The sequence below is a fragment of the Myotis lucifugus genome, unplaced genomic scaffold (assembly GCF_000147115.1).
Source record: "Myotis lucifugus unplaced genomic scaffold, Myoluc2.0 scaffold_7, whole genome shotgun sequence".
Classification (NCBI taxonomy): Eukaryota; Metazoa; Chordata; class Mammalia; order Chiroptera; family Vespertilionidae; genus Myotis; species Myotis lucifugus.
The window spans coordinates 12,523,937-12,547,668 of record NW_005871055.1 but is presented as its reverse complement, the minus strand read 5'-3'; the positions used below and the strand labels follow the sequence as shown (position 1 = coordinate 12,547,668).

Genomic DNA, 23,732 nt, shown 5'->3' with positions numbered 1-23,732 from the left:
TACAGGTAAGAAGATTGAGACTACAAGATATGGCTGGCCCCCCTTCTTTTCTTTAATATCTCCCATTGGCCCTGGCCAGTGTGGGTCAGTTGGTTGGGTGTTGTCCCATGCACCAAGAGGTCACCACTTTGATTCCCAGTCAGAGCACATGCTGGGGTTGTGGGCCTAATCTCTAGTTAGGAGATGTGCAGGAGGCATCCCATCGATGTTTTCCTTTCTCTCTCTCCCTCGCCTTCCTCTCTCTCTAAAAAATAACAAATATGTCCCACCATATGTCATTCTTTTCTCACAGCTATTTCTTTTCACCTTAAGTATTTTCTCTTTTTCTTTTGGGCAGAGTTACCTCATTTATTATTGATACTGATTAGAGGAGACTTGTCAGTAATTTGAGACTTGTTTACTTATATTATCTTCTTTTAATTCTTGGAAAATGAAAAATATATTATTTAAAGATCAATACTTTAGCATGAAAATATGTAATGTTAACTAAAAAAAAGACTTGTTTCTTTTAAGGTATGTGGTAAGCAAAGTCTGGAGTGCATTGTTCAGCTTCTGTCAACCCTTAGAACACTTGTTAGGTACTCATTTTTGTAATGTCCTCTACTACACATTTTGCAGTTATGTTGATGATAAGACTATACATATCAATTAATAACCAAAAGTTTTAATAAGCATATGTATAGGTGTACACACACACACACACACACACATATATTCACAAACATACATTTATATATAAGAAAAATATAAATGGATAGAAAAAGACTGATAAAACTCTAAATTAATCTTTTTTTTGCTGTTTTAGACAAATGTTTTGCTTTTTATTACTCTTGTATAGCTAATTTCTTTTATACTTTATAGGGTCATTTCTATGGTTTCCTGCTCAGCATAATAATTTCCATTGGCATGAAATTATTCTGATGGCTACCTACAAGGCTCTGTGATTTCAATTGTTTGAGAGACATGGTGCCATTTAGAGAATGTTAAAAAATGTAAATATTCATAGTAGGAATAGCCACAAAAGACATTTTCCCACATTATATTGAAGAAAAAATAGACGCATAAGAATGATAATAGCAAGTTGGCATAGAAGAACCAAATCACTGTGGAGGTGGCAGCTAAAAGTTAAAATGAGGATGGTAAGTTAGTGCTCTTGTTGAGAGTTCTTACAAATCAGTGGTATAACCTTGACTGCCTCCTACCCTGATATTCACAGAAAATCAAAATAACAAAGGAATTTTTATCAAATTTTCAGATTTTACTTGGACCATTTTTAGTATATTCTCCCTTATGTTTATTCAAATATCTACCTCTTGACACCCTTTGAGGCAGGTTATTTTTAAGCAGCTCCACAGATTTTTGCTTCAGCAAGCTTTAAGACGTCTGATTTCTGTGTGTCAAAGCATACTGACAACTGTTTAAATCATAGATAGGAGAGAGCTGGTTCAATTGCTAGGGGAGATTGAGCCTTTAGGAGTTGTTGTAGTTAAAATGACAGAGTGAAGGAGAGAAGACAGGGACTGGACTCTTGGTGTCTGTCTCCATAAGACCAGCTCCTGAGCAGGTGACTCCTCTGGAGTTGAAGCGACCCATTTGAGGGATTGTGAGGGCAATTCCTAATGAGTCAGTCTCATCTCTCTCTCTCTCTCTCTCTCTCTCTCTCTCTCTCTCTCTCTCTCTCTCTCATTTGTCTATGAATAAAATACAGCAGGATTTCTCAACTTTGGCACTATTGGCATTTGGGACCAAATCATTCTTTGTTGGGGGGGGGGGCGCTATCCTCTGCATTAGACAATTTTTAGCAGCACCCTGGCCTCTACCCACTAGATGTCAGTAGTGCCCCCCTAGTTGTGATAAAAAAAAAATGTCTCCAGACCTTGCCAAATGTTCACTGGGGTGAGTGCACAGAGCAAAATTGCTTCTGGCAGAGAACCACTGATATAGAATGTTGTTGGGTGTACTTATTTATTAAGACAATTTTTCTTAAATTACTGGCTCCTAATTTTTTCTTCTTGTCTTCATAAGGGAAGTGATAAAAGTTTACAATTATATGTAACATGTATTACACATTTTTATTGCTAAATTGTTTATATAACCGTAGTGACCACCTTAAGATAACAAATTCTTTAAAAGAATCAGTCTGTAGATTACCACAGGATTCTTATTCCCATTATTTTTCTTTTGCCCTTCTTCTCCCTTACCCCAATTCTTCCAGAACCTTCCTAGAAAGTCAAAGGAAAGGAGGCAGCTATTGCCTCTGTAAGGTTGAAGATGTGACACTGCATTTTGGGGAGATTGCTAAATATAAGAGAAAATATGGAAAGCAATGTGAAGATTTATAATGTTAGACTATATTGTAACTAAAAAGAAAGAGGAGGTAGGTGATTTGTAATATTAGACATTTTGGAAGAGAGTGACTATGTCTTCTTTATATTTGTTCTGGAGAAGAATGCATTCAAGAACTTGGATATGTACCCTAGACCTTGGACTGCCTCAGTAGACCTCTACAATTTTTCAGGAGATGACTCTCATTGAGGAATAAGAGAGGAACCATCTAAAGAAAAAATGTGAAATTACTGAAAAAAAGAACAACAACAACAAAAAACAGAACCCCCAAACACTGATTTTAAATTCTTCTTTATCTTATACCTTAATCCTTAACCACTCTTAATATTATGCAGACTATGCCTCGATTTTTGAGATACAATAGACATGATTGAATCTGTTTTTAGAAATCTTCAAAAGGAACAACCCAGGCTAATCCTTTTCAGTCTTATATTGGGTTTGGGCTCCAAACTTAGTAGTAATAAAGAGTATTCTGTGGTTTAGTCCTCAATGTCTGTATTTCCCTTGGGCAATGAGAAAAAGAAGTGACTGGATTTGGGTATTCTTAGTATCCTCTGCACTATATTTTTAATTTCACCCATTTCACCCATTATTTTCCTTTTTAACAGTTTCCTTCATCTTGTTCATTAGTTGAATCTTTATTGCACAAATAACTATAAAGATCTTTTCAGAAGTCTTTATGTATCTTCTTGCTTCCTTATATGCTTTTCACACCTATGAAGCCTTTAGAAATATTAGAATTTGAAACACACTTGAAATTGAAAAAAAAAATTTCAATTGGGGCAAAATCTCTATATGCTTATGAAGGTTTTTTAATCCAACATGTTATTTTTTAAAAAATGTATTTTATTGATTTTTTACAGAGAGGAAGGGAGAGGGACAGAGAGTCAGAAACATCGATGAGAGAGAAACATCAATTAGCTGCCTCCTGCACACCCCCTACTGGAAATGTGCCTGCAACCAAGGTACATGCCCTTGATCGGAATCAAACCCAGGACCCGTCAGTCCCCAGGCCGACGCTCTATCCACTGAGCCAAACCAATCAGGGTCCAACATGTTGTTTTTAGTGAGTATGTTCATTTCATCCCATCAACATCCTCACTCAAATCACCAAGATATTCTGAGTTTAGGGTATGTATTTTATAGAATAATTTCCACAATTTATTACTGGATCAAATTTGACTCTAGATAACAAATTTCAATGAAGGGACTTTAATTCTTTTACATATTTTTGTTTTAGCAGGAAAAGTTGTCCAAGGGCTTGGATCTTATTTGTCCCTAATTGATGTTGACTAGAGATAAAAATATAACCAGAATAGATTCTTATAGTAACTCTATGTGCATAAAATTTTTAAAAAACTTTATGATATGCCATATATTACATGGATACATGAAAAAAAGTATCTTGAAGTTTTAGGGGGTTTCTCCCTCTAATTGTAACATAGAACATGTACTTTCCTTAACAACCTTTATTTTAAAAGATAAAGGTTTTGAAATTCTTATCCCTTTCTAACCTTTAAAATCCTGAGGTCAGTATGTAACTGCTGGCCAATGTGAGCTTGATACGATACAGTCTCTGAAAACAGAACACTGTGTGCTTGAAAATACTCTGATTCAAGTACTTACGTAGCTCATAACTCCTTTTGAGAAACTGAAAGTCTTCTATGCCAGAGACCAGAGGTTAATGGAAGAAGGATTGAATATCTTTTAATATTGTAATCACAAAGTTCCCAACAAGGCAGGCTACAAAATTTTTCTAGGCCAGACTAAAATGAACATGCAGGACCCCTACTTAAAAATTTATTAAGAATTTCAGGAAAGTGACGGCAATCATTAAACTAAGTTAGGGACTCTTTTAAGAATGGCAATTTTCAAGAGAGATATTTTTTTCCTTGTAGTTGTCTAGTCCCTCTTTCTGGTTCAGCTGGGTACTTTGTAACTCAGTGAATGTCTTTAGTTGTTTAGAACAGTCCAGGGTGATTCATTCCATGGCTTATCTTGTAGTAACAAGAAAACAAGTGACTTCTGAATAATAACATTAACCTGCAAAACACTTTTGATCCAGACTACATTTTATTAAATTTAGAAAGCATCAGTTCTAAGAAACACCATTGTTTTACCAGTATGTACTATTAAGAAAGAAAAGATGTTAGTAAATATGAAACATCGTCCATTGAAAATGAACTGTAAGTTTAGAGACAGTAAACTGTTAAAGATCTTAGAATTGATGAAAGTGTGGATCTCAATAGAGAGCTCTTGCAACACGGAGCTACCTACCGTTAGACCCTGCCAAATGAAGTTGAGAAGCTCTTTTGTCCATAGAAATGAGGCATGGAGGGTTAAGGAGATGTACTGAGGTCACCGTGTCTCATTATGGGTAGAGTAATAGGGTAGACCACTGGTGCTGAACTGAAAGCTTTCCCCCTACAACTCAGCTGCTGTCTCAACAGGATCTTTTACTGGGTAAGAGAAGGTCAATTGTAAAGAAAGAAGAAATGGACAAAAATTAGATGAGAAAAGGATAAACATGCACATGAACATTAATGTATTTTACTATATATAGTATATGTATATTATATATAGTAAATATATATGTGTGCATATGTGGTATATATGGTATATATATTATACACATATGTATATATTTTAATACATGTACATGTATTTTAAATGACATTTGGGAAGCAATATTTTTGTGTGAAGTTTAATCAATTTATGCCTCATTTTAATTAATTTTGATCTGTTGATTACATATATATTTTTTCAGGCTGTTGATTTACATATGCATATACACATGCAATATATCTTTTTTGGATGAGTAGTATGGTGTATAAACATCATAAAAGTTTAATGTAAGCCACCAATCAACATCATAAATGTTTAATGTAAGCTACAGAGCCACTGATGACTATCTGCAACAAGAGTTAAGTTTCTGATTTTCCACTTGGAGCATCTTGTGCCTCTGCTGTGGTAAAAATTCTGTCCAAGCACCCCGAAGGACAGGTGCTGGTGATGGTCTGTGGCACTTACCCTGGCAGACTGAGCTTCTTTTCCTTGAGTACTTGTGAGATGTACAAGTAGAAGAAGTCCCAGTAGAGGATGGTCTGGACAATGCTACCACCACAGCGATGAGGCCAAAGAAGCCCTCAAAGTAGAAGTGCCAGGCACAGTTGACGAGGTAGAGCCCCTGGTAGAGGCCCAGGAAGAACAGGTAGTGGGTGGTGATGGTCTTCGCCTCCCCAGTCTTGCTGATCATGAAGAGCTGCAGAAGGATAGCCATCGATTCCTGGTAGATGGAGAAGGTCCACAGAATCTCCAGAGGAGAAAAATCACAATTGACTAGAAATGAGCAGTCCTCCCACAGGGACCACCAGAAACTCCACTCAGAAGGTATCATGGTTTCCATCATAAGTTGCCTTAAACTTCATGTAGATCAGGTACACTGTTGCGTAGGAGCAGGCAATGTAGATACGCTTCTTAGATGTATTATACACTGAGTGGACAGATTATTATGACCACCCCAATCAGTACTTCATTGACACTTCCAAAAATACTGAACATTGAAAACTTCCTAAGCAAATACTCTCAAGGTTTTATTATTATTTGCATAACTAATTCACTTCATTGTACTGATGGGGTGGTCATAATAATCTGGCCACTAAGTGTATAATGAAATAAATGAAGTAAAAAGATCCAGGTATGGAGTTGTGAAGACCAGTGCAAAGAGAAGCTGGCTTTTTCTGGAAATACCGGTGTAGGAGCATGTCTTCCAGCTCTTCAGCAGCAGGATGAGGATGGCCAGGTGGGACAGGTTCAGGTCAGTAGGAAAATGCCCACGGCGGCACCAGGGGCCCCTGGGAGGAAGCTGCGAAGATGGCGAGAGCGGGCAACGTGGCCAGGGACGTGGCCAAACTCCCCCTTTTCTTTTTCATTTTGCTTTTCTTTTGCTTCGTATTTGGAGAGGAAGAAAAGGCATCCATTCTATTATTTTCATCTTGTAGCTGTCACCTGATTGTCATTGGCACCAATGTTATGCCAACAGGAACTCCCAATTTGGGGTGCAGTAAAGAAGGAAACATTTTATTCAGTGCAAACAGCTCAGTTGTGATACTGCATGCTGTGAGGAGGCCCTGGGGTGAAGTACCTCTCAGGCCAGACAGCTCTGCTCTGCTCTACCCCACCTGCTCCAGGTCTTCCTGCCCTGTGCCAGTTGGCTCCAGGGAGATGTCTTTGGTGTTTTAGCTGCAGTGAGAAACACAGTCTTCAGTCTTTGGTGGAAGAGTAAGTGCAATGTCCCAGCCAGAGGGAAGCCGTTTTAGACAGACAGACAGAAATCCCTGCCCCTGGTGTCTGGCATGCAAATAAAGTCTTCAAATCCTCACAGTTTGATTGGTCCAAAAAGCACTATCCTAATTGGTCACAGTAGAACTGCTTTGATTAGTGAAGAAACTGATAGAAATATAGCTGCACAGCTCTAATTGGAAAGGGAAAGTCTTAGTCCCATTGGTTGAAATAGGATTCTAGGAACCCCTTTATAAGGGCTGGCTCAGAGGGCAGGAACACAGTACAGACAGGCAGTTCAGTGCAGAAGGCAGGTTGTTCAGTGCAGACTTCTCCCTGAAATGCAGTTTATGTGAAAGGTCCCTGTGTAGAAATGACTGCTATGCTCTATTTTCTTTTTTAATTGATCCCAGTTAGCCACCAGGAGCTCTTCTTAGTAGGTATTTTATTTCTTAGGTTCCACACAGCTTATTATCTTAATCAACATGTCACAGCTAAGTGCATTAATTTCTGAGGAAAATTCTAGCAGGTTCTTGTAACTGTTCATGAGCTGTGGCTATTCACTGCAATTAAAAATTTCTGTCATGACCTGAAACAAACTTTATGTGTTTAATTGGCAGGAAGGTTAAAGAAATAGCATTCATAAGTGACCGTATCCTTTCTTGGCTCTTGGGGATCTGGGATAAAAGGAAGGAGGTCAGGGATCATGAAACAGTAACCACCCAAAACCAGTTAAAATTTTATCTGAGCCCAAATGGGGCTCCAGCACAATAGTGTGCATTGAAGGAGAGGCTGCCAGGGCTTTGGAATGCAGAAGCTTCTGGGGAGAAAGGTAGAAAAACCTGGTCTACAAAGGGAAGGTTCCCGTCAAGAATGCAACCAGACATTGTGAGCCACTCTCTGTATTGTTAGTCACCGGGGCTCCATGGAAAACTTGGAACATTGAAGGAAGGGAGCTGACTCCCTGGAAGCAACTAAACAAGGACTAGGAGTTTGAGTCACTACTTACCTCTAGTTTGGTGCTCTATACCCAATCCCCCTCCACTTTCCGACTCCCCATCTGTAAAATAAAAGAAACGGATACTAATTTACCTCCTAGGGTGTTTTTGTAGCATAATGTCTAAAACAGGCTTGGAAGGAATAAATGGAGTAATCTGAGGCTACAGTTAAGATCAGTTAGGTGGAGAATTAAAGTTCATGATGCTTGAAAGAAAGAATGCAAAACCCCAGATCTACAGTGTCCTGTCCCTAAAGAAACAAGAAAGGCAAGGGAAAACTGAAAGAAGATCCCAAGGGGCATGATATCCTTCAGAGGTGAGATATGGTCAAAATGGAGTCTGTAGATCAATGCCAGGCACGCACTGAGAACCTCGAGGGGTGGCAGTAAGTTTATAAATTATAAAATTTACAAGATTAGGAAACAGCTATGATTGTAGGTGGCAATGGTAATTGAGAGAAACAAAAGAAAAAATTTATGTCAGTCTGCAAACAGAAGGCAACAGAATCAGATAAGAGGAAAAGAAGCAAAAAAGATAAAGGAAGTGGAATATATAGGATATATGCAAATTCAGCATAAAATCGTGTGCGCACACACACACACAAACTTAATTTGTTTAGAGTAAAAAAAACAAACAAAACTAAACTAAAACAAACAAAAAAGCCTTCAGTCCTCCTTCCCCAACAAAATAGATTGCTTGAATTAAATAGACAAATTGGTTATCTGGTTGCTTTTGGTCTTGGAGATTCTGAGGAGGACCAAGTAAAACAAAATGAGTCATGGATCAGAACCATCTAATTTGTCTGCAACGAAAAGCAGAACAAAGCAGATGTTTATTCTCTCTGGCTGAAGCCACAGACATGGAGGGAAAATGATTGCATTGGGGGAAATTAAGCAGGATAGGTTAGGGGCCGATGGCTCTCTAGTAGAGTTGGCAGCAGACTGTGCAAAAGTAGACTGTGCCAAACAGAGCAAAGGGACCGATGCTGCCTTCCTCTGCCAATGATAGTGCCCAAATCCCCAATGCTGAGATATGTACAGGGGAGCAAAGCATAATAAAGTACGGATTTGGAAACCAACCCAGATCAAATATTATTTTTCAGGCAATATGAATGAAAAATAAGCTTTCAGGATCAAGGCTGACAGTTGACACACCCATTTTTTTCATTTCAGCATATGATTAGATAGCCAAGGCAAAGGCACATGAAATCGAAGTCACTAGCATCCTGGTGAGATATCAGAAAATGCCTTTCATAGCATGATCATCTTCCACGGAATTTCAAAACCGGGGTGTTTCTCAGTCACACTTGAATAATTTGTGGCTTCCAGGAAGGCATAAGGCTTGTTTGAACTACACATGTACTGGATACTGAATGTTTTTCTTTGAAACTCAAGAGAAAAGGTTCAGCAGAAAGTAACAGTCCCACACACTTCCTGCCCCTGTGCCTTTTCTACACTGATAACATCACATTCCTAAGTAGGCACAGCAGGTAGACAGTCCTGTGAAGATGGGCAAAATTCTCCCAGATCTCTGTGTCCTCAACACATTTTCTTTCTTTGAACCCTTTTCCAAAAAGAAGAACATTTTCCTAGCAATAAGCCTTTGGGATAGATGAATTAGACATAGAAAATGCCCTGGCTTGATGGCAGTCTTATCTCAGATGAAAGTGAAAAAGAGAGGCGGGAAGTGGGGTAAGTGGAGGGAGCCCTGCCTAAACAACTGGCAGCACTCATGGTTCAATTCTCCTCAGGGATGAATCACTCTTAAATCAAGACGTTAGGCAGTGGGCCCTGAAAAAGTAGTTTTTGGACATATCTTAGTACCTTTCACCAAAGGCTAATATCTTCTATGACATATGACCATTTTAAGGTCTACAAATTAATATACTATTCAATAAAAGAGCTGTCTATAAGCTCAGAGCAGCAAATGGAAAATTCTGGGGAATTTTTCAAAGTTCTCACATTAAAGGAGATGGGGCACATCATATTTTCTTAGTTTGAGAAAAAAAAGAACCAATATCATTTCCTAGGAAAATGGTGTTAACTTCATAATTGGTACTCCCTTGATTTCCTAACCACCCCCACCCTGCCCTTTTGTTTTTCTATGAAATATAAATGAATACAATTTTCCCTGGAAGTGAGCCCTAAGGCTAAATTTTATGCTGCTTATTTGAAATAATTTAAAACAAATATTTTTGTGAACTTTGGATCCTCAAATTGGGAAGAAATGTTTATAAACAGACACTAACATGGTTGATGACATAGTTGTCTAAAAAACATAAGCCTTCCTTCCATCTGGCCCCATGAAATAGTATTTGTAAATGATGAATTTGTGTGTAAAGGAACAATTTCCTGTAAATCAATGTACCTTACTTTAGATTTCAGTTTAATACCTAAAACCCTACCCTTGGAAAACAAACGGCATACAAATTACGTATGATCTTCCTAGAAAAAAGCCATATGTTATTTGGGTGATTTAACTAGATTTTCAATGCTGTCTCATTGGACACCTGCATTTCTCAATAAAGTTCCAATTAAACCAACATAGTAGAATAAATTTGGAATACCTATGTTGATAATAAATGGACACAGACAGATTCTTTGGGCATTTTCATTGTAGGATGCACCCTAATAAATAACAAATGCTTTTAATTACACCATTGCCATGAAATGGCTTTTGGTTTTCTAGTTTCATACCTTCTCAGAGCTATTTAAGTTATTAAACAGAAGAAAAATAAACAAGGGCTGCTCACCATGATTGAGGACAAGCATGATGGAGCCAATCCACAGGAAAATCCTTTTTGATTTTCAGTCATACTATCCCTGGCTGGGAGCTGAAGCTAGTCTCACATTTTAGTTGTGTGAGAATAGTAGATTTCAGGGGGTGGGGGTGTATTTGTCAAACTGTTGTATGATTCTGGTTATCTGTTAAAAGAGAACAGAGCAAAATCATCCTCTTATATTCAGAAATCAAATTTCTCACTCCAGAAAATTTAGATATTAGGTAAGTACATTGTTGTTTCATGCCACTCAGGAATCTTTGCACCAATTGGGAGAGAGATGAATACACCAAAGGGCATTTTGACTTTGGAGCATGTAGTTACATCCTAGAAGCTGCAGTCTTTTGCATAGTTTCTGGGAGCATGAAGAGCTGTATGGATCACGGAATCAGTAGAGGGAGGCCACAAACTAAGTTTAGTGGCATTTTCCATTTGTCAGGAGAAAACAAGAGAAGGTGAACAATGAAATTCAGTGAGCTATTCCTCAACTCCCTGTTTCTTTCAGAAGCATTGGCTCATGGGTCATTTCCTGGGAATTTTTAAAGCTCAAAACTCCTTTCTTCTGTAATATAAATAGGATTACAACCTGGGCTAGGATTTTGAAACTGGTTTCTATAATATCAGATATTAGCAGTAGGTCTTGTTCCATGACTATTTAGGTGTAATCTGGCAAGTAATTTTATTCAGTCCTCATTTTTGCCTCCAATAAAGTGATGACAAATAATCTGCAAAGGGTCTTATAAAAAGAAATATGGACATTTATATAAATTTTTTCTCCTTATATTAAAATAAACACAAAATACGTTGTAGGGTTATTAATTTTATTTTCAGTAACATTAATCCCAAGATAAGCATGATTGTAGTATCTTATATTTCTGTAGTGCTCTGTGGTTTTTTTTTTTGTTTGTTTGTTTTTTTTGCTGATCTGACAAAAAAAAGTATAATTTTGATTCATTCACACCAGACAGCTATTGCTGTGTTAGCTGTTGTCAGTTTTTTAACAATATTAGGGAAAAGAGGTCAGTGTCCCTGGCAAAATAGTCAGGTATTGCATGTTTTCAAAATTCTTGTGGCACACCATTTGAAAACCACTGCATTAGATAAACACAAACTAAGTAGTAGCTATATGTCAGGCAGTGGAAAGGTGCTGGAGATATGAGACACATAAGACACAATTCCTACCCTCCAGGAGTTGACCATCCTGATGAATTCCAAATTGTGGCCACTCCATCTATGACTATTGCAGTTCTTCAGTAGGAGTGCCTATCTGTTGTCTAAATACAGATACAGTCCAAAGACAGATACTTCTCCCAGTAGCAATCAAGTTATCTCCCACACATCTCCTTTCTACAAAGTTAAATGATGAACAAACAAGCAAACCAACAACAACAAAAGCCTAGCAACTATGATTCAGTTATCCCACCTGAATTAGCTTATTATCTGAACCTGAATTCAGTTTAGAACTTTCTTTTTTTTTTTTACCCCCCTCCCTCCTGCCCCCCCAACCCTCCCCGGCCTTCCCGCTGCAGTTTGACAATCTGTTTGAGGCAGTTCTGCCTCTGTATCTATTATTATTCAAAGGTTTAAAATGGTCTCTATTATCCATGAATGTGGGAGATCATGTGGTATTTTTCCTTCATTGACTGGCTTATTTCACTTAGCATAATGCTCTCCAGTTCCATCCATGCCGTTGCAAATGGTAAGAGTTCCTTCTTTTTTACAGCAGCATAGTATTCCATCGTGTAGATGTACCAAAGTTTTCTAATCCATTCATCTACTGATGGGCACTTAGGCTGTTTCCAGATCTTAGCTATGGTGAATTGTGCTGCTATGAACATACGGGTGCATATATCCTTTCTGATTGGTGTTTCTGGTTTCTTGGGATATATTCCTAGAAGTGGGATCACAGGGTCAAATGGGAGTTCCATTTTTTGTTTTTTGAGGAAACTCCATACTGTTCTCCACAGTGGCTGCACCAGTCTGCATTCCCACCAGCAGTGCACGAGTGTTCCTTTTCCTCCACATCCTCTCCAGCACTTGTCGTTTGTTGATTTGTTGATGATAGCCAGTCTGACAGGTGTAAGATGGTACCTCATTGTTGTTTTGATTTGCATCTCTCGGATGATTAGTGACTTTGAGCATGTTTTCATATGTCTCTTGGCTTTCTGAATGTCCTCTTTTGAAAGGTGTCTATTTAGGTCCTTTGCCCATTTTTTGATTGGATTGTTTATCTTCCTTTTGTTAAGTTGTATGAGTTCCCTATAAATTTTGGAGATTAGGCCCTTATCAGATATGACACTGGCAAATATGTTTTCCCACGCAGTGGGTTTTCTCATTGTTTTGTTGATGGTTTCTTTTGCTGTGCAGAAGATTTTTATTTTGATGTAGTCCCATTTGTTCAATTTCTCTTTAGTTTCAAGTGCCCTAGGAGCTGTATCAGTGAAGAAATTGCTTCGGCATATGTCTGAGATTTTGTTGCCCTTGGATTCTTCTAGAATTTTTATGGTTTCCTGTCGTACATTTAAGTCCTTTATCCATTTTGAGTTTATTTTTGTGTATGATGTAAGTTGGTGGTCTAGTTTCATTTTCTTGCATATATCTCTCCAATTTTCCCAACACCACTTATTGAAGAGACTATCTTGGCTCCATTGAATGTTCTTGCCTCCTTTGTCAAATATTAATTGAGCATATTGGTTCGGGCCCATTTTTGGGTTCTCTATTCTATTCCATTAATCTATATGCCTGTTCTTGTGCCAGTACCAGGCAGTTTTGAGAACAGTGGCTTTGTAATACATCTTGATATCTGGTATTGAGATCCCACCTACTTTCTTCTTTCTCAGGATTGCTGCAGCTATTCAGGGTCTTTTTTTATTCCAGATGAATTTTTGGAGAGTTCGTTCTAAATCTGTGAAGTATGCCGTTGGTATTTTAATGGGAAGTGCATTGAATTTATAGATTGCTTTGGGTAGTATGGACATTTTAATGATGTTGATTCTACCAATCCATGAACACGGTATGTTCTTCCATCTGTTTATGTCTTCCTCTATCACTTTTTTCAACATCCTGTAGTTTTCTGAGTAGAGGTCTTTTACCTCTTTAGTTAAGTTTATTCCTAGGTATCTTAATTTTTTTGGTGCGATGGTAAATGGGATTGTTTTTATAATCTCTCTTTCTGAAAGTTCACTATTGGTGTACAGAAATGCCTCAGATTTCTTGGGGTTAATTTTGTATCCTGCTACATTGCCAAATTCATGTATTAAGTCTAGTAGCTTTTTGATGGAGTATCTAGGGTTTTGTATGTATAATATCATGTCGTCTGCAAATAAGGACAGTTTTACTTCCTCTTTTCCAATTTTGATGCCTTTTATTTCTTCTTCTTGCTTAATTGCAATGGCTAATATTTCCAGTACTATGTTGAACAGGAGTGGTGAGAGTGGGCATCCCTGTCTTGTTCCTGTTCTTAGGGGAAATGGTGTTAGTTTCTGTCCATTGAGTATGATGTTGGCTGTGGGCCTGTCATATATGGCTTTTATTATGTTGAGGTATGATCCTTCTACTCCCACCTTGCTGAGAGTTTTTATCAAAAATGGGTGTTGGATTTTGTCAAATGCTTTTTCTGCATCAATTGATATGACTATGTGGTTTTTTTCTTTCAATTTGTTTATGTGATGTATCACGTTTATTGATTTGCGGATATTGTACCATCCTTGCATCCCTGGGATAAATCCTACTTGGTCATGGTGTATGATCTTTCTGATGTACTGCTGGATCCGATTTGCTAAGATTTTGTTGAGGATTTTGGCATCTATGTTCATGAGGGATATTGGCCTGTAATTCTCTTTCATTGTGTTGTCTTTATCTGGTTTTGGTATAAGGGTGATGCTGGCTTCATAGAATGAGCTCGGAAGTGTTCCTTCCTCTTGAATTTTTTGTAGTAGTCTGAGGAGGGTAGGTTTTAGTTCTTCCTTGAATGTTTGGTAAAACTCCCCTGTGAAGCCGTCTGGTCCTGGGCTTTTGTTTGCTGGAAGCTTTTTGATGACTGCTTCAATTTCTCCCATAGTTATTGGCCTATTGAGATTTTTAGATTCTTCCTGATTGAGTTTTGTAATGTTGTATTTTTCTAGGAATTTGTCCATTTCCTCCAGGTTGTCTAGTTTGTTAAAGTAGAGCTGTCCATAGTATTTTTTAACAATCATTTGTATTTCTGTGGGGTCTGTTGTTATTTCACCTCTATCATTTCTGATTTTTTTTTATTTGGGTCCTCTCTCTTTGCTTCTTGGTGAGCCTGACTAGAGGTTTGTGAATCTTGTTTATCCTTTCAAAGAACCAGCTCTTGGTTTCCTTGATTTTCTGTATTGTTTTTTTGGTCTCTATGTCATTTATTTCTGCTCTAATCTTTATTATCTTCTTCCTTCTGCTCACTCTGCGGGTTTTCTTGTTGCTCTCTTTCTAATTCTTTGAGTTGTAGAGTTAGATGATTTACTACCATTTTTTCTTGTTTTTTTTTTAATATATTTTATTGATTTTTTACAGAGAGGAAGGGAGAGAAATAGAGAGTTAGAAACATCGATGAGAGAGAAGCATCGATCAGCTGCCTCCTGCACACCTCCTACTGGGGATGTGCCCACAACCAAGGTACATGCCCTTGACCGGAATCGAACCTGGGACCTTTCAGTCTGCAGGCCGACGCTCTATTCACTGAGCCAAACCGGTTCGGCTTTTCTTGTTTTTTGAGATAGGCCTGTAGAGCTATAAACTTCCCACTCAGGACTGCTTTCTTTGTGTCCCATAGGTTTTGGATTGTTGTGTTTTCATTGTCATTAGTGTCCAGGATGTTTTTAATTTCTTCGTTGATCTCATGGTAACCCAATCAATATTTAATAACATGCTATTCAGCTTCCAAGTGTTTGAGTATTTTGGGTTGTTTTTATTGTAGTTTATTTCTAATATTATGCCATCGTGGTCTGAGAAAATGCTTTTTATGATTTCAATCTTCTTGAATTTGGGAAGACTTTGCTTGTGACCCAATATGTCGTCTATTTTTGAATCTGTCCCATGAGCACTTGAGTAGTATGTATATTCTGCAGCTTTGGGGTGAAGTGTTCTGAAGATGTCTATTAAGTCCATTTGATCTAGTGAGCATTTAGGATTGCTGTTTCTTTGCTGATTGTTTGTCTAGAGGACTTATCCACTGATGTCAGTGGTGTATTAAAGTCCCCTACTATGATTGTATTGTTGTTGATCTCTCCTTTGATATCTTCCAGGAGTTTTTTTATGTATGTGGGTGCTCCTGCATTGGGTGCATATATGTTTACTAGAGTTATATCTTCTTGTTGTATTGATCCCTTTAGTATTATGAAGTGGCCTTCCTTATGTCTTGTTATGGCCTTCACTTTGAGGTCTATTTTGTCCGATATAAGTATTGCTACCCCAGCTTTCTTTTCCTTTCCATTTGCCTGAAAGATATTTTTCCATCCCTTCACTTTCAGTCTGTGTGAGTCCCTTCTAATGAGGTGGGTCTCTTGTAGACAGCAGATGTATGGGTCATGTTTTTTTATCCATTCAGCCACTCGATGTCTTTTGGTTGGAGCATTTAGTCTGTTTACGTTTAAAGTTATTATTGAAAGGTACTTGTTTGTAGCCATTTCTTTTTTTGTGTGTGGCTGTTTTCTTTCTGTGCTTTTTATTTCTTTTTACACCAGTCCCTTTAGCATTTCTTGCATTGCTGGCTTGGTGGTGATAAACTCCCTTAGCCTTTTTTTGTCTATGAAGCTTCTTATTTCCCCTTCAATTTTGAATGATAGCCTTGCTGGATAGAGTATTCTTGGATTCAGTCCTTTGCTTTGCATCACTTTTTATATTTCCGTCCATTCTTTTCTGGCCTGATGTGTTTCTGTTGAGAAATCATTTGATAATCTAAGGGGGATCCCTTGTATGTAACTTTCCGTCTCTCTCTTGCAGCCTGTAAGATTCTCTCTTTGTCCTGAACATTTGCCATGGTAATTATGATGTGTCTTGGTGTGGGTCTTTTCGGGTTCACCTTGTTTGGGACTCTCTGTGCTTGTGTGACTTTTTTCTTCCCCACCTCAGGGAAGTTTTCTGATATTATTTCTTTGAGTAGGTTTTCTAACCCTTGTTCCTCTTTCTGTTGTTCTGGCACCCCTATTATTCGTATGTTGTTTCGTTTCATGTTGTCCCAAAGCTCCCTTAGGCTGTCCTCCTGTCTTTTAATTTTTTTCTCCAATTGCAGTACAGTTTGGGTGTGTTTTGCTTCTTTGTCTTCTAATTCACTAATTCGGTCCTCCGCTTCTCCTAGTCTGCTGTTGATGCTTTCAATGGTGTTTTTTATTGCAGCTATATCGCTCTTCATTTCTTCTTGGGTCTTGCATAAGTTATTGATTTTTTCATCTGTTTCTTCTTGCTTCTTGCATAAGTAGTTGATTTTTTCCTCCATCTGGTTTATGCACACTAGGACCCTTATTCTGAATTCTTTTTCTGTCATGTTGCATGCCTCTGTCTCACTTAGCTGCTTTTCTGGCGAGTCCTCCTTTTCTTTCCTTTGGGGGTTTCTTTGCCTACCCATGTTTGATCTCACTGACATATCTAGATGTTGAGTCGTTCAGTGGCTGCTCCCTGGGTGGCAGTGGCTCCTTGGGCTGTGGTTGCTCCTTGGGCGGTTGTGGTAGCAGCTGCTCCTCAGTTGGCAGCAGCTCCTCTGGTGGGTGCTGTTCACAGCTGTGGTGGCTCTTCTGGCTGGTGGGGGGAGGCTTCACGTACAGCTGCTGTTCCTCAGACAGAGGGTGTGGTGATCAGGAGGCTGCTGTTGCTTGGATCTGCTGCATTGATTTAAAGGCACAAAATACAACACAACAAGGTACAACGTACCAGGCACTGAACACAAATATATCCTCGATATTAATAACCCCAAATAAAAGTGACCACCTGAATTAAGAGAATTAGGGGATAAGGAGGAAAGAAGAGAAAAATATAAAAGAGAAAAAGGAAAAGAAAAGAAAAATAAGAAAAAAAACAAAAAAGAAGTGCAAAAATGAAATTGGGAAAAAAAAGAGGGGGAAAAAAGAGCGAAAAGAGAGAATGAAGTAGAAGAGGGGAAGAGACTATTTGTGAGGAGAAAACTCCAATAGAACTGCCACTAATCTCAACAAATTCCAACAATAGATCCCTGGAGATGAATGCAAACTACAAACAACCAATGATATCAAGAGAGGCAAGGGAAAACAGAAGCACAAAAATAGCTGGGGGGTGGGGGAGAGGAGGGAAGGGAAAAACCAGCAGAAAAAAATAAAAATAAAAAGCAAAACTACCTCACAACCAGTCCTAAAAAACAAAAAAAAGCAAAAAAAACCCAAAAAACAGACAAACAAACAAAAAAACACAATATAATCAACAATCAAGCAAACAGCAAGAAAACAATAGAAAGATAAGAGAGAAAAATGTTTGGATAGTGAGGAAGGATAAGGGATAGGTGTATAAGGATTTAGAGCAGTGGATTGGAAATAGGATATATAAGTAGGGTGAAATTAGACAGGGGGTAAAAAGAAGGAATAGGGAAAATCTAAAGCAGGAATAGGGTAAGAGAAACAGGACACCAAATGGGGAAAAGTGAGGAAGAGGGTTTTAGCATAGAGGTAGAATTGAGGTAGGGAAAATTGATGCTAAAGGAACTATGAAAATAGAATGGAGAACACTACTCCCAAAATAAAAAAAAGAGAAAATAAAATGGCGCTTTAAAAAATGGTAAAATGGTAGCAGTAATAATACTGGTTAAAAATAAAAATGTAGTAATTAAAAGGGTAAAATCAGGTGATGGAAAAAAAGAAAAAGAAAAAAAATTGGTTTCTTAGTAAAAAGGCGAAAAAAGAAAAAAAAATTTGCAGTAGTGAAGGTCTTTCAGTTCTTCTACTCTTCAGCCTGGCTCGCCTTGGTCCTGCCAGGTATTCAGGAGAGTGTTGAATTTCCCTGCGATACACTGTTCCTCCGTGTTGTAAATCACAGTCCTGATTTTAAAGCAGGCCGTATTTGTGATCCAGACTTCCTTAATTTGTGTTCACCTAAGAGTCAGTTTGTGGCTCAGCCTCTGGGTGGCAGTGTTTTGGGGTTGGCCTCTGAGGCTATATGGCTTCTCTACCCAGCAGCAAGGGTTTATTTTTTCTATTGCACTTAAAACTGATTGGGGGCTCTCTATGGTTTATAAAGCATTTTTCACATGAACTAACTCATTTGATGTTTATGAAAATACTAGAAGAGAAACTAGATAGATCTTATTTTTCCATTTCATAAATAAAGAAATGAAGAACTATAAAGGTTAAATGATTTACTTTAGGCCACATAGTCTTGAAAAAGGACTTAGCCCAGCTGGAGCGGCTCAGTGGTTGAATATCAATCCATGGACCAGGAGATCCCTGGTTCAATTCCAGGTCAGGACACATACTTGAGTTGTGGGCTACATCCCCAGTGAGGGGAATTCAGGGTGCCTACTGATGTTTCTCTCTCATTGATGTTTCCATCTCTCTATCCCTCTCCCTTCCTCTCTCTCTAAAAAATCAATAAAAACATATATATATATATACATACACATATATATATATATATATATATATATATATATATATGTATATGACTTAAAAAACCCTGGTTTATGATAATTGTCAATTAGTCTTTCACTCCTCTTGAGTGTCAAAGTTTTATCAGTTCGCTAAATTTGTCTGTACTTCCTGAGCCAAGTTGCTTAAAATCCTAATATTCTGATTTTTCAAGTGTTGCAATTTTAGTACAGAAATAAAACTGTGACCAGTCTTCTGGGTTGTGAACCTAGGTGTGAAAGATCTGACAGCATGGTAAAATTCAAACTTGATGTCTCATAAACAAAGTGACTTGATAGATAGGGGATTTTAAACTCTGAGCATATAATAGAAAGAAGTATAATATGCAACCATTTATTCTGTGCAAAACTTATTGAATTTTTCCACAGCTTGTCCTTTAATAGTTTTTCAGAGTCTTCTGGTAGAATAAGTTCCCACTCCTCTGGCCTTACTTTTTGGTCTTAGGGTAAACCTCTAATAAAACAGGACCATTCAAAATCTCTTTCCAGAGAGTAGTGGGCCTGTAATGGGTTTATTTCTGGGGCAACAGTTCTCATCGCATGTATTCCAGAGCAGAAGAACACACACACACACACACACACACACACACACACACACACGCATGCACGCACGCGCGCACGAGAAGAGAGGGGGGGGGAGAGAGAGAGAAAGAGAGAGAGAGAGAGAGAGAGAGAGAGAGAGAGAGAGAGGTCTTGGGAGAAGAGATGAGAATTAGAGGGAGTCCTGACAAGATTTCCAAATCCTAAACAAGATTTCTAAATCCTAGTTCTAGTGCCTTCCTATGGACTTGTGAAATTCCTGCCCATTGGGTTCTGGGATGCAGGTCTGAAGCCTTACTAATATATGAACCTACTTGGATTCAAAGTGCATAAGATAACCTTTCAATCCCACTAAAACAATTGTTCAAAGTAAGTGCCTTCTCAGACAGAATATTTCACATTCAGCTCTTTAATCCAAGCCATGCGTCATAAACACAGTGAAGCATTTATGTAATTATGTAAAGTATAATGGAAATTAAAAGGAGGAAATGTGGTCTAGTGGTTAAATTTGCAGACCAAATGTCAGGAGTTTTGTTTCTGTTTTTGATGTGACTCTTAGGACATATACTTAGCTCTCTGCTGTCAGCCCTAAAGTTAGAATAAGTTTGTCTCCTACTTAGCTGAACATAGATAGACTTTGATACTCTGGGACCTCTTGGATAGTAGAAGATGCCCTTGCAAGTGGAGAAGTCTTAAAGCCTGTGCAGAGTGAAGGGCTAATTTCACAGTTGGCCCATGCTTCATTATTCACAAAACAGAGGACAGTATAAATCATGCTTGATGGGTCCAGCTTCAATTACGGGAATCAAAGCCAACCCACTTTTTATCATGTGACATAGTTACCAGCTCAACACAGAAAAATAATTGTGTTGTGGAACTGACAGATTTTTGTATATATGTGAAAAGAGACAAGTGCTCTTTTTAAACGCTACCCCTCTGCTTTCATAGAACATTTATTTGTCTTTCAAAATCATGACATGACAGCACTCTTTAGTAGAAAATCCTTTAAATTTCCAATTATGATTTTCTGATTTGCTTAGAAAGGTCATCAAAAGTTCACACTTACAGATGACATAATTGTCTATGAAGAAAGTCCCCACCCAGAGTGAGCAGAAGGAAGGAGATAATAAAGATTAGATCAGAAATAAATGACATAGAGACCAAAAAAAAAACAATACAGAAAATCAATGAAACCAAGAGCTGGTTCTTTGAAAGGAAAAACAAGATTGATGAACCTCTAGCCAGGCTCACCAAGAAGCAAAGAGAGAGGACCCAAATAAAAAAAAATCAGAAATGATAGAGGCGAAATAACAACAGACCCCACAGAAATACAAATGATTGTTAAACAATACTATGGACAGCTCTACTCCAACAAACTAGACAACCTGGAGGAAATGGATATATTCCTAGAAAAATACAACATTACAAAACTCAATCAGGAAGAATCTAAAAATCTCAATAGGCCAATTACTATGGAAGAAATTGAAGCAGTCATCAAAAAGCTTCCAGCAAACAAAAGCCCAGGACCGGATGGCTTCATAGGGGAGTTTTACCAAACATTCAAGGAAGAACTAAAACCTATCCTCCTCAGACTACTACAAAGAATTCAAGAGGAAGGAACACTTCCAAGCTCATTCTCTGAAACCAGCATCACCTTAATACCAAAACCAGGTAAAGACAACACAATAAAAGAGAATTATAGGCCAATATCCCTCATGAACATAGATGCCAAAATCCTCAACAAAATCTTAGCAAATCAGATCCAGCAGTACATCAGAAAGATCATACACCATGACCAAGTAGGATTTATCCCAGGGATGCAAGGATGGTACAATATCCGCAAATCAATAAACGTGATACATCACATAAACAAATTGAAAGAAAAAAACCACATAGTCATATCAATTGATGCAGAAAAAGCATTTGACAAAATCCAACACCCATTTTTGATAAAAACTCTCAGCAAGGTGGGAGTAGAAGGATCATACCTCAACATAATAAAGCCCATATATGACAAACCCACAGCTAACATCATACTCAATGGACATAAACTAACACCATTTCCCCTAAGTACAGGAACAAGACAGGGATGCCTACTCTCACCACTCCTGTTTGACATAGTACTGGAAGTATTAGCCATTGCAATTAGACAAGAAGAAGAAATAAAAGGCATCAAAATTGGAAAAGAAGAAGTAAAACTGTCCTTATTCGCAGATGACATGATATTATACATAAAAAACCCTAAAGACTCCATCAAAAAACTATTAGACTTAATAAATGAATTTGACAATGTAGCAGGATACAAAATTAACACCAAGAAATCTATGGCATTTCTATACACCAATAGTGAACTTACAGAAAGAGAGACTAAAAAAGCAATCCCATTTACCATCACACCTAAAAAAATTAAGATACCTAGGAATAAACTTAACTAAAGAGGTAAAAGACCTCTACTCAGGAAACTACAGGACGTTGAAAAATGAGATAGAGAAAGACATAAGCAGATGGAAGAACATACCATGTTCTTGGATTGGTAGAATCAACATCATCAAAATGTCCATACTACCCAAAGCAATCTATAAATTCAATGCACTTCCCATTAAAATACCAACGGCATATTTCACAGACCTAGAACGAACTCTCCAAAAATTCATCTGGAATAAAAAAAGACCCTGAATAGCTGCAGGGATCCTGAGAAAGAACAAAGTAGGTGGGATCGCAATACCAGATATCTAGCTGTATTACAAATCCGCTGTTCTCAAAACTGCCTGGTACTGGCAGAAGAACAGACATATAGATCAATGGAATAGAATAGAGAGCCCAGAAATCGGCCCGAACCAAATGCTCAATTAATATTTGACAAAGGAGGCAAGAACATACAATGGAGTCAAGATAATCTCTTCAATAAATGGTGTTGGGAAAATTGGACAGATACATGCAAAAAAATGAAACTAGACCACCAACTTACACCATACAGAAAAATAAACTCAAAATGGATAAAGGACTTAAATGTATGACGGGAAACCATAAAAATACTAGAAGAATCCAAAGGCAACAAAATCTCAGACATATGCTAAATCAATTTCTTCACCGATACAGCTCCTAGGGCATTGGAAACTAAAGAGAAAATAAACAAATTGGACTACATCAAAATAAAAAGCTTCTGCACAGCAAAAGAAATCATCAACAAAACAACAAGAATGCCCACTGCATGGGAGAACATATTTGCCAATGTTATCACCAATAAGAGTTTAATCTCCAACATTTATAGGGAACTCATACAACTTAACAAAAGGAAGATAAACAATCCAATAAAAAAATGGGCAAAGGACCTAAATAGACACCTCTCAAAAGAGGACATTCAGGAAGCCAAGAGACATATGAAAACATGCTCAAAGTCACTAATCATCCGAGAGTCAGACATCCCTCTCGCACTCCGGGACTGCTGGCTCCTAACTGCTTGCCTGCCTGCCTGCCTGATCTCTCTTAACCACTCTTCCTACCTGCCTGATAACCCCTAACCACTCTGTTTGCTTGCCTGATGCCCCTAACTGCTCACCTGCCTGCCTGATCACCCCTAACCACCTCTGCCTTGGCCCCTGGTCTAATTAGCATATTATGCTTTTATTATTATAGATTACTAGAGGCCCGGTGCACAAAAATTTGTGCACTTGGGGGGGGGTGTCCCTCAGCTGGCAATCAGACATCCCTCTGGCAGACCGGCAGTCCTCAGGGGATGTCCACTTGCCAGTGGGGAGCAGACCTAAGCTGCAGTCGGACATCCTTAGCGCTGCTGAGGAGGCAGGAGAGGCTCCCACCACCACTGCTGTACTGGCAGCCATCAGCCTGGCTTGTGGGTGAGCAGAGCTCCCCCTGTGGGAGCGCACTGACCACCAGGAGGCAGCTCCTGCATTGAGCGTCTGCCCCCTGGTGGTCAGTATGTGTCATAGTGACCAGTCATTCCCAGTCTTTCTGCTGTTAGGGTCAATTTGCATATTACCCTTTTATTATATAGGATAGAAGCCTGGTGCATGAGTGGGGGCTGGCTGGTTTGCCCCTGTAAGGTGTCCCGGATCAAGGATGGGGGTCCCTGCCTGGGGTGCCTGGCCAGCCTGGGTGAAGGGCTGAATGGCTTCTTTGCAGCTGGTACCGCCCCCTTTCAGGG

The 23,732-nt window shown here is 38.5% G+C and overlaps 1 pseudogene; it reads right to left on the bottom strand.

The window, feature by feature from the left end:
- Positions 1-5,372: 5,372 nt before the first annotated feature.
- The window catches only part of LOC102432899, a 106,368-nt pseudogene continuing 88,008 nt past the window's right edge, over positions 5,373-23,732 (bottom strand).